The sequence below is a fragment of the Balaenoptera borealis genome, assembly GCF_965194805.1.
Source record: "Balaenoptera borealis genome assembly, chromosome: 6".
Classification (NCBI taxonomy): domain Eukaryota; kingdom Metazoa; phylum Chordata; class Mammalia; order Artiodactyla; family Balaenopteridae; genus Balaenoptera; species Balaenoptera borealis.
Window position 1 is genome coordinate 122,785,407 of NC_138863.1, and position 12,692 is coordinate 122,798,098.

At 38.7% G+C, this 12,692-nt stretch overlaps 1 protein-coding gene and 1 long non-coding RNA gene across 2 annotated transcripts in view; one reads left to right on the plus strand and one right to left on the minus strand.

Moving 5' to 3' along the window:
- The window catches only part of CNTNAP5 (contactin associated protein family member 5), an 862,652-nt gene that overhangs the window by 530,538 nt on the left and 319,422 nt on the right, over positions 1-12,692 (plus strand). The gene's annotated exons all lie outside the window — the stretch shown is intronic.
- Positions 1-12,692, minus strand: part of LOC309631478 — a 571,739-nt gene that overhangs the window by 429,829 nt on the left and 129,218 nt on the right. The window lies entirely within an intron of this gene.

The window sequence follows — 12,692 nt, forward strand, 5'->3', positions numbered from 1 at the left end:
ACCCAATCATAATCATAACCTGTGCCCTCCTTGGTTTGTATTATATGAGTGGGTTTTTTTCTTTCTTTTTTGTCAATGAAATCCTTTTATTCCACCAGATAAAATCATAGGACTGCCTATAACAGATGAAAGCAATATTTGAAGATCAAACTAAATATTTCTAAACTTGGTCTGTGAAAACATGGAAGCACTTTGACCCAGGGGTCACGGATTACAGTCAGATGTTAGCTCAGCACCCTTTCATGTGGCTTTTCTGTTTTGGTTGCTAAATATTTAGAAAATCTTGATTCACACAAGTAAGTAGTTGCCAACCGATAACGAGTTTTGAATACCTTGCCTTGCAATAGCAGATATTTTTCTTTGACTTATCCAGAAGCGTTCAAAAGTAAGGGTAACTTTCTTTTATTTCAAGTTTGAGAACTGTGTGCACTCCTCATAAATATGGAAGCCAGATAAATGCCTAATCAGTGTCATCACTTTCTATAATATCGTCAGCAAACAAAAGTTCTTGTGCCTAATCCACAGTGAAGCCAAACAAACTGAAATATTGAAGTTTGGAGCAGAGAAATGTTTATTGTAAGGCCAAACATGGAGAATGGGTGGCTCATGCCCTCCCCCGCCCCCAAACTCCGATCTCCACAAAGGGTTTCAGCAAAGCATTTTTAAAAGCAAGATGAGGGAGGGGCGTGGTTAGTTGTTGCAAACTTCTTGGTGTCGGAATCCTTTGTTCTTGCAGCTGCCCAGGTAGGTCGGTTACAATGTTCCTATAAACCTCCAACAAGACAAATGTTACTCCCTGTTCTGCAAATTTTTATCTCTATATGAATGAACAGTGTTAACACCTTTAAAGGTCAGAGCCCTGAGAATGGGCTATCCTATATATTTCAGACTATAGGCAATATTCTTTTACAAAAGGTGCAGAGCCAGCATGACTAAGCACAGGAAAAGGAACCAATCTAATATGGAGTCAGATTTGTTCTTTCCTACAATATGGCATTATTTTGATGTCACATTCATCTTGTTCTTGCTTCGTTATTATGCAGGGAAAGAGCATGTGGCCAGCAGATGTTCCTGGGCTTGGCTGGGTTAAAGTGGATTTAAGTGGGTTAAAGTAAGTGTAGCAGCGCCCCCTTCTCAGTCACCCTACCTGCAGGGGCCTGAGCTGACCCGAAGAGACCTGGCCAGTGCAGTGTGACATCCTTCCCCATTGATAACACTAGTATAGTCTTATCCCCATGATCACACAGTGGAAGCAGGAGACGATTCACAGCAAGATCTCCAGGGTTAACCTGGAGCACAAACTAGCATATTGTTAGTGCAGTGTGTTAAAATCTGATACATAACACATTGTTTTTTTTTAAATTTTTATGGCACCGACCATCTGCAGCTTTATTTATTTATTTATTTATTTTAAAAAAATTAATTCATTAATTTATTTATGGCTGTGTTGGGTCTTCGTTTCTGTGCGAGGGCTTTCTCTAGTTGTGGCAAGCAGGGGCCACCCTTCATCGCGGTGCGCGGGCCTCTCACTATCAGGGCCTCTCTTGTTGCGGAGCACAAGCTCCAGACGCGCAGGCTCAGTAATTGTGGCTCACGGGCCCAGCTGCTCCGCGGCATGTGGGATCTTCCCAGACCAGGGCTCGAACCCGTGTCCCCTGCATTGGCAGGCAGATTCTCAACCATTGTGCCACCAGGGAAGCCCCAACACATTTTTAAATTTAAAATTAAAAAAACAGAAATATATGCAAAGAAAGGGGGAAGACCACCACAGATTGCAACCCCCTGGATTGAAATAGTTCTCTACCGGAGTCTAGGCCCTTGCTATTCACAACAGCATGAGGACCAGCACCCTGGGCATCTCCAGGGAGCTTATAATAAATGCAGAACCTTAGGCTCTACCCCCGACCCACTGTATCGGAGCCCACATTTTAAACAAAATTTGAGAAGCCCTGAACCAGATGATAAAATTGTACCCATTCATAGTGGGGTCTGAATGGTGTCCTAAAATTTAAGAATAAGACCATTCTAATAATCTACTGTTCACGTTTCCTGCACAGACTCAACATAACAATTGAGATGCCTTCTAAATGATGTTAAACAAAATCATTCTACTACAAGGCACACAAAACGTTTTACCTGACTGATAATGAGGTAGAAAAACCAGACCAGATTTCTCTCCCATGAAATGCAGAGCCCATCTATAAATCACGTGTGCGCTCTTTCCATTCTAATGAAGCACGTCTATGCTATGGAGACAAATGGATTGATTAGGGAAATTTGATTCCATGTGCTTTAGTCAAAATGACCCACATCAGGTTAATAGGGAGTTTTCTTCCCTTGTGATTTTAAAAAACATATTCTTTTATTACTTGGAGAAAGGAGATATGCATCTTTGCCTCTAGAGTAACCAGGTAGCTATGATTTGCTATTAGATTCCTGGCCTCCAGTTGCTTCTCATAGTAACAAGTATCGGAATGGGTAACACTGACAAATTCTTCTTGATTTGGAATGTCCTGTGATTTGAAGAAATGGCTTTTGAGGAGAGCTGAGCCTCTCTTGGTCAAAAACTCGAAGAGAGGAACTTCCCATTTTGCTATTCATTCTCCACCAAAGGCTAGTGCAGGGAGGAGAAGTGGACACTGTGGGTGCCCGGCTCTGTCTTGAACCCCAGCAGGACTCCTGGGGTCACCGATGTGCACTGCAAACTTATTTGACCATCATTGCTTTGTCCATTATCTGGGCATCTTCTCAGCGACTATTGACAATTAACTCCCTGCTGTGAACTAGACCTGGAAAATTTAGAAAACTGACTTCTGACACTTCCCTTTTTATTCCCTTAATTCCTTAATGTCTACATCTGCTGTAATTACAGCAAAATTCAATTATAATGAAAATCCAACCCGGGGGGGGGGGGGCGGGTAAAATGGGATTATGGTAATTGTTAGAATGGAGAGGCATAGAAATAGGTTTCAAAAGCTTTCAGAAAAGCTATCTAACCAAAACAAGATCAATGTGGTTGGCTGCTAATTAAAGCAAACAGACAAAGGAGCAAAGGCAACCTGGCTGATTTTTTTATGTATGAGTTTTATTAAAAGGCTTACCTTAGTCAGCTTGCATTTTGAGGACTGTTAAAATGTTTTGTTCTTCTGTCTCTAAGGAAAGCATATAGAAATTGAAACTGAACTTCAACTGTATAAAGGAGGGATGAGAATTCTTAAAAAGGGAGGTAACTCCATGGAGGGTAAATACATTCAGACTCATTTATAGATAACCACTTATCTGAACATCTGGGAATTCCAGAGGCCTGTGGATGGATGTTCTATTCGTTTCAATCTGTTATGGGAAAAGGAGAAGAGGACAATTTGATAGTGAGGAAAAATATTTCTATAGGTGTTTATATAAACATACTGAACATTTTTTAGACTGCTTTCTCTTTTAACAGATGACTTTCTTTAGATGCTTTTGACTTGGGAATGTTTTGGGGGGGGGCACATGTTTCTAAAGATTGCTCATGTCTAAATAACTGCGGTAAAGACAGGCATTCAGGCACACACAGTTAACGACTGAGCTTATTTTCTTAGACAAAGACCATTTTTTTAAATTTTTACAAATGATTTAAAATATTCATGGATTGATAGACGGTCATAATGAATGGTGATCATTAGGATTATATTACCAGATGGGCTTTGTTCCAAAGGAGCAGAGCCCTCACCCGTGGAATTTTATTTGCAGAGTTTAATGAGGGAAGTTTAATGAGGGTGATCTATTAGACCTGGCTTTGAATGCCTGCTTTGCTCGGGCTGGTGAGCTGGGACCTCACTGAGCCTCCCGTAGCTTTATGTAGAAGACACATTCACCTGGACATCTTCTCTTGAGCAGCTGATAGCATACCTGGGCTAAGAATGTGTCTTGGGACAGCTTGACTATCAATTCCTAGTGACCATTTTCTAAGTGGAATGAGTTTCTCTTTGCTCTTGTCCAATAGCAAAATAAAATATGAATATCAGCTCATGGATATATTTCTTTCTAGTTTCATTGTAAAATAAATGACCCCCCCCCCACAGAGATATATAAAGAGTAAGATAGTACTTTTATTCTCGCAGTTTATTATTAACAGATTATCAATTTGGTCTATTTACTTCCAGAACTTTTTCTCTCTCTATAATAACAACAAGGACAATCACAGCAGAAACTACACAAGTTACTCTGCAATGTGTTTTATGTACTCAATAGTATATTATACAGGAAGAACTTTCCAATGTATGTATTCATTTTAATTGCCTCATAGCATTCCATAGTGTGGACGTACCATTATTTATTTAAACATTCCCAAAATGGTGAAGTATGTTTCCATTTTTAAATTGTTAATAATGATAATAATTTTACATGTATCTTTGTGCATGTAAGAAAGCATTTCTGGGGCATTATTCCAAGAAGTGGAATTGCTAAATCAAAGCAGATTCATAATTTAAGGTCTGGAAATGCCACTATATCCATGGCAATGGTCTTCACACTCTGCATGAACAGTGAGGAACATAACAGGGAAACATTGGCCAAGTTTATGCAGGGACAATGTGTTAAACAAGAAGAAATACCCAGAAAACATAAAGAAAATAAAAAGAAAAACTCCAATATTAAAAAATATATATATATATGCAAGTAAAGGGAGGTTAACTCTTTTCCCCTCACACTTGCATATTAAGAAAAATAAAATAAAATCCAAGATTTCCTAGTTTTAAGGAAACAGATTCACCTAAACACTATTTAGGGGAGTTTAGGGCATTTTGGAGGAAATTTTGGCTAGCAGATTAAACCTACAATTTGTTATTTTCACCAAAAAGTACCCTTTAAGGTGACAAAGGGACACACAGAAGCGGGGGGATCAGAGACAGAATTCAGTGCTTCAGGCTCAGCAAATGGAAGCCACTCCCAGGTATGCTCTGGGCATTGTACAGAGCCTGATGGGAGAGCAGGGGGCAAAGGCGGGGGCCCAAGGTCTGGTGCTGTTCACAAAGGATGAATTTTGTAGGCAGGTTAGATGGTTCACAGATTTATTTTTTGTTTCAAAGAGTTAGATTAAATTTCTCAGAATTACACATTCAAAACCCTGTTGTTTAAGCTTTTTCAAAATTCAGCTTATAAAATTGTATTCTACGTATAAGTCTAGCAAGTATCAGCAATCAAATCGCAAAGACTTTGAATAATGCTTAATGCCATTTATGGATTTGATTATTTAAATGCCTTCAAATATTGTAAGCTACATTTTTTTTGAATTTTATTTTATTTATTTTTTTATACAGCAGGCTCTTATTAGTCATGCATTTTATACACATCAGTGTATACATGTCAATCCCAATCTCCCAATTCATCCCACCGCCACCCCCCCGCCGCCACTTTCCCCCCTCAGTGTCCATACGTTTGTTCTCTACATCTCTGTCTCTATTCCTGCCTTGCAAACTGGTTCATCTGTACCATTTTTCTAGATTCCACATATATGCGTTAATATACGATAGTTGTTTTTCTCTTTCTGACTTACTTCACTCTGTATGACAGTCTCTAGATCCATCCACGTCTCTACAAATGACCCAATTTATATGTTTTATTTACTCTCCAAGTAGTTTAATTTATGACATTAAAAAACAGAATACCAAATATTTATCAAAGTTAAATATTCAGAAACATAAACATTTAACTTTGATGAAGTTAATTTATTTGAGATGTTCTAATAAGGAAGATTTTTAGGTCTAAATCAGTTATCGTACACTTTTTAAATTGGAGTTTACAAGGTTCATACTTAAATAAGCCAAATTCCCTTAAAAATTACAAATACCAAATAATTATTAAGAAAATCCTTTCAAGGTTTTAATAGAATCTTGCTACAAGAGGAAAAAAAAACCTTTCTCAGGCCAATTCAAAGCTCCAACTCTTGGCAGGTCCTATTTTACGAAAAAGGAAAAATTAGATATTCCTTGTTAGACATAACAAAAGTAGTCAATTAATGATTATTAAACTTCTTGACTTGATGCAAGACTATTTAAGGTCCTAAGTAAGCTTCCTCTCAAGTGTTACAATCTACTGACTTTGCTCTTAATCTTATTAAAATTCACTATAAATATGCTTAAAGAATTTTTTCAAAGTCAAGAATGCTAGTTTCTTCCCAGAAAGATGCATGATATAGAAGTTTCTGGCCAAGATCACCTTTGGGACCTTTTTTTTTTTTTTTTCTTTCAGTACCATGTTCCTTCTTCACCCAAAAATATTAATACTAAGGCTTTGATTATCTTAAGCTGTTGATACTGAATTTACAAATTTTGGGGATTAGAAATTTTATGCCTAAAGTAGGCACTTATTATGCTAAGAGATGTACATGCAGACATTATCCTTGTTGGTGGTGCTCCTGGACCACCCTGGCCCCTATGCTCAGTCAAGGGCTCCACACCATTGATAGTGGGCTGGCCATGAAGTCTGTATCCTTGTATTCAAAGACAAAAGATGAATCCTGAATGCATTTTCCATTTTGCTTAAGTCCGTGATGAGTCTCTGCACTTTTCTATATTTGTAAGATTAGATAATTCTTAAGTTTATGTTAAATAATAGGTTAAAATTTTGAATTTTTGAATAGGCTAAAAAAGGCTGTGTCTGGCTCACATTAATAACTTATAAGGCCCTTCGGCCAAAAGCAGGCAGAGTCTAGAAACAATCTCATTAACTCAGATAGACTTAGCGAATACAGAAAAAAGTCTTTGTTATCTGCAAAAAATAAAATAAAACAAGAGCAGAGCAGGGACAAGGGTCAACTTCTTAGCTACTTATTTCAAAGATTTCACAAATTAGTAATAAAAAGTGGTTGAAACAGAATCAAAACCTTCTTTCCCCACCCTTCACCACTGTATGAGATTTACAGAGTAAATTATATATCATTATGCTAATTATATAATAAATATATACTTGATTCTCTCCTGTGGATTTATTTATTCCCAGTTAACCCATTTGTCATGGCCATCAAGACCTCTTCTCCCACCAAAAATATATTTTAAGAACTCTAAACTGACAGCTCCAAGTTTGCTAACTAGTTTCTGAAATCAGCGGGAAACTGTGCGAAGCGCCCCCTCCCTCTCACCCTTTGCAGAAGTGATGCTCTAAGATGCATGCTTGGAGTTCACTTTAAGGAGATAGATCACATGGCATTTGGTGGTGGAAAGACTGCACAGTGCTTGAGAATACAGGCTTCAGTGACAGGTGGCATGGCTCCTTCACTTCATACACGGACAAGTTATTTACTCTCATCTTGTCTTACTATCTTCATCTATAAAACAGAGAAAATAACACATTAAAGCTACATCTCAGATGTGATCATGAGCACATGTTGAAGTTTCCTTTCAAGGGGAAAGACTTCAAGAAAGCCAAATCCACAACGCCTCAATCTTGGTGGAGATACTTTGTAGCAGACTAACCATGAATGTTTGGTTGAATGTGATTAGGTTAGTCACAAGGCTGGTTAAAGATCATTGCACTCTTTAACATCTGGTTAAAGGTAACAAGAGCTAGATGGGTAAATTGAATTTCCCAAACAGACTTCTTATCTCATTAAAACTTATCAAAAATTGTACACAGACTTATCAGGAATGCTAGACATGTCTTCAAAGGAGCGCTAAGTTGCATCATTTCAAAAGCATCTCCAATTTGTAGAAAATTATCTCTGTAAGTACTTCAGAGATTGTACTTACAAGTAATGAAAAGAAATTGCATCATTTACTCGTAGCCTTAAAGGCCACTAAAGAGGATCACATTCATGGTGTCCATCTTACTTCTTCCCTCCTGCACCTGGGTTTCTGTCTCCTCTCTCTAAATTGCTTCTTGCCTGTGGTTACACAGAAGCCTCCCTTTACGTGTAACAAGATTTCTTCGCTTAAAAAAAGGTGAAGCTCTTTGTCTCTCCTCTACCCCACTCAGCTCTTATTGTGCTGCTCAGTGTCAGTAAAGGTGAGATGATAGGCTGTGGTTAGCTGAAGAGGCTTAGCTAAATGAGGACAGCTTCGGCTGGCTATTGCACCCCAGACCTACGAAGTTTATTTATTTATGCAATCAACAGCCACTTATTGAGCGCCCACTCTGCTTACTACATTGCATACTCAGTGAACAAAATAGAGAACAACTTATGCCCTTAAGGAGATTACATTCCTTTGTGGGAAGACAGGTAACAAATCATAAGCTTACTGAATAAGCAGAGTGTATATTGTGTTAGAAGACAGGAAGTGCTAAGGATGAAAAAGTAAGGGAGGCTGGGAAAGGGGATTGGAGGTGCTGAGTGAAGGAGAGTTGCAATTTTATTTTATAATTTTTTTTTAAATTGAAGTATAGTTGATTTTCAATGCTGTGTTAGTTTCAGGTGTACAGCAAAGTGACTCAGATATCTATCTATCTATCTACCTATCTATCTATACACACACACACTCATATGTATGTGTGTGTGTGTGTGTGTGTATATATATATATATATATGTATTCTTTTTCAGATTCTTTTCCCTTATAAGGTATTACAAAATACTGAGTATAGTTCCCTGTGCTATACAGTGGGTCCTTGTTGGTTATCTATTTTATATATAATAGTGTGTATCTGTTAATCCCAAACTCCCAATTTATCGCTCCTCCCCACTTTCTCCTTTGGTAACCATAAGCTTGTGTTCTATGTCTCTGGGTCTATTTCTGTTTTGAATGTAGGTTCATTTGTATTATTTTTTGATATATTCCCACATATAAGTGATATCATATGATATTTGCCTTTCTCTGTCTGGCTTACTTCACTTAGTATGATAATCTCCAGGTCCATCTTTGTTGCTGCAAATGGCATTATTTTATTCTTTTTTATGGCTGAGTAATATTCCATTGTGTCTATATACCACATCTTCTTTTCTTTTTTCTTTTTTCTTTTTTTAAGTTAATGGCCATGATGGCTTTTTTTTTTTTTAAACATCTTTATTGAAGTATAATTGCCTTACAATGGTGTGTTAGCTTCTGCTTTATAACAAAGTGAATCAGTTATACACATACAATATGTTCCCATATCTCTTCCCTCTTGCATCTCCCTCCCTCCCACCCTCCCCATCCCACCCCTCTAGGTGGTCACAAAGCACCGAGCTGATCTCCCTGTGCTATGTGGCTGCTTCCCACTAGCTATCTATTTTACATTTGGTAGCGTATATATGTCCATGACACTCTCTTACCCTGTCACATCTCACCCCACCCCCTCCCCATATCCTCAAGTCCATTCTCTAGTAGGTCTGTGTCTTTATTCCCGTCTTGCCACTAGGTTCTTCATGGCCTTTTTTTTTTTTTTTTCCTTAGATTCCGTATATATGTGTTAGCATACTGTATTTGTTTTTCCTCTTTCTGACTTACTTCACTCTGTATGACAGACTCTAACTCCATCCACCTCATTACAAATACCTCCATTTCATTTCTTTTTATGGCTGAGTAATATTCCATTGTATATATGTGCCACATCTTCTTTATCCATTCATCTGTCAGTGGACATTTAAGTTGCTTCCATGTCCTGGCTATTGTAAATAGAGCTGCAATGAACATTTTGGTACATGACTCTTTTTGAACTATGGTTTTCTCAGGGTATATGCCCAGTAGTGGGATTGCTGGGTCGTATGGTAGTTCTATTTTTAGTTTTTTAAGGAACCTCCATACTGTTCTCCATAGTGGCTGTATCAATTTACATTCCCACCAACAGTGCAAGAGTGTTCCCTTTCCTCCACACCCTCTCCAGCATTTATTGTTTCTAGATTTTTTGATGATGGCCATTCTGACCGGTGTGAGATGATATCTCATTGTAGTTTTGATTTGCATTTCTCTAATGATTAATGATGTTGAGCATTCTTTCATGTGTCTGTTGGCCATCTGTATATCTTCTTTGGAGAAATGTCTATTTAGGTCTTCTGCCCATTTTTGGATTGGGTTGTTCGTTTTTTTGTTATTGAGCTGCATGAGCTGCTTGTAAATCTTGGAGATTAATCCTTTGTCAGTTGCTTCATTTGCAAATATTTTCTCCCATTCTGAGGGTTGTCTTTTGGTCTTGTTTATGGTTTCCTTTGCTGTGCAAAAGCTTTTAAGTTTCATTAGGTCCCATTTGTTTATTTGTGTTCTTATTTCCATTTCTCTGGGAGCTGGGTCAAAAAGAATCTTGCTGTGATGTATGTCATAGAGTGTTCTGCCTATGTTTTCCTCTAAGAGTTTGATAGTGTCTGGCCTTACACTTAGTTCTTTAATCCATTTTGAGTTTATTTTTGTGCATGGTGTCAGGGAGTGTTCTAATTTCATACTTTTACATGTATCTGTCCAATTTTCCCAGCACCACTTATTGAAGAGGCTGTCTTTTCTCCACTGTATATGCTTGCCTCCTTTATCCCACATCTTCTTTATCCATTCATCTGTCGATGAACATTTAGGTTGCTTCCATGTTTTGGCTATTGTTAATAGTGCTGCAATGAATCTTTTTTTTTTTTTTTTTGCAGTGAATAGTAGTGCATGTACCTTTTCGAATTATAGTTTTCTCCAGATAAATGTCCAGTAGTGGGATTGCAGGATCATGCAACTTTAAGTAGCATGATTGTGGCAGGCTTCCTTGAGAACACCGTTTTATCAGAGACAAGAAGGAGGTGAGGAGTGGGCCATGTACACATGTGGGGGAGAGCATCCTGGGCAAAGAGAACTTCAGTGCAAAGACCCTGACAAAGGAGCATCCCTGGTGTGCTTTAAGGACAAGGAGTTCAGCATGGCTGGGGGAGATGTAGAAAAGGGAGAAGAGTAGGGATGAATTTGGAGAAGTGATGGGGGTACAGATCAGCAGGAACTGGTAGGTCGTTTAAAGATGTTGCTTTTACCTTGATTAAAACAGAAAGCCCTTGAAGGGTTTCAGTCTGCCTTAGATGTTAATAGGATCTCTCTTGCTCTTGTGTTGGGGACATACTGAAGGGATCGGAGATGGAAGCTGGTAGACCAGTTGGCTGATGATCACAGTTGTTCAGGCAAGAGATGCTGGTGACTCAGACCAGAGTGGTAGCAGGAGGTGATGAGAAGTGGTCAGATGCAGAATAGATTCTAAAAGCAGAGCCAGAGACATGTACTCGTCCCTCAGATGAGGGCTGTGAGGGAAGGGGGGGACTTGCAAGTATTGGGGTCCAGAGAGTGGTAAGTATGGAGTTGCCCTCCTCTGATAGTGAAGGATGTGAGTAGAGAACTTGGGGGCAGGAGGCGAAGTACGAGATCAGAAATTCAGGTTTGGACATGCAGTTTGAAACATCTGACACCCAAGTGGAACTTTGAAGCAGACAGCTGGATTTATGGGTCTGGAATTCAGGACAGAAGACTGAACTTGAAATATAAATTTGAAAGTCACTGACATGGAAAATCATGAGATTTGCAATGACTGTTCTCAGTAATCTGATCTTCGTTTAAGAGAAGCCAAAAATTCATATTGATTCTTTGAAACTTTCTAAATTATAAACATACTGACTATATTTTCCAAAACTATGTTGTTTCCCCCTGCTTTCTTAATGCTCTTCCCAGGGTTGATCTGCTCCAGCTGGAAACTTGTGCTTGGCCTCAGTGAAAGCTAAGTTAGGGAAAGAACCACTCTGATCTTTCTCAAGGAAAACGGCAGGTGTCCCTTTGTTCTTCCTAATGCCCCGGGGGGCGAAGTGTATTTGGCAGAAAATATGCTAGTCAGGATGCTTGAAACTGGACTCTAGTCTTTGGAGTAGGTCAATCTCTCAGTATCCTGTAAAATACTCTCTTCTTTGAAGCAGCTTATCTGTCTCCCTTGCTGTGCATCTTTAAGGAGAAACATTTTCTTTTCCTACATATCTCCCCACGAACAAGAAAGCACACCACCAAACAACTGTGAGCCAGAACCATATGCCACGGAAGGCTGGACCGGACCATTAATGAGGTCCATGGGCCTCTCTGGACAACTCTTCCTCCCACTTCATCTCTTAACCTGGATGGCCCACAGCTCCAACTAGCAATGAGCCTTCTCTTTTGGAAGAAGTTTTGATTTCGGGGAAAATTATACATTCTCATATAAAACTCGTATAACACTTTTGTCCCTGTTATATTTTTTTTCTTTTCTCCTTCCATTCCTAATTCTTTTCTGCCTTTTCTTCAACTCTTCCGTTCATCTCCCTTCAAATTATGCACATCCTACTTTTAGAAAGACGCAAACAGCTTCTGATGCGTGTGCCCTGCTCTCCGAGTCGTTGCTGGCGCACATCATGATGCTTCTTTGGGCTTCTGAAGAGTATGACATCAACAGTTGTGTTTATGCTGAAAGCTCTGTTTGTTAAACATCGTACACCACAAGAAGGCACATCTGATTCAGCTACATATGAAATATCATTAGGATTTTAGAAGATAGTTGTTCAGCATGATTATCTCGTAGCAAATTGAATTCAGTGCCTTACACCTAAGATTGTGACTGTCTTCACATTTAATGAGTTCTGTTCACTTCCGTAGTTCCACACTGACCTCTTTCTGCGTTCATGTCTCAAATGCTCAGTGTATACCAAGTAGAGAGAAAAAGAAACAAAACACCAGTTAAAATGAGCTGATTAAAGAACACGGAAATTATACTCCTAAAACTGCCCTTTTTAAATAAGCCAATTGGGGTTATACATCTTTCATTTTGA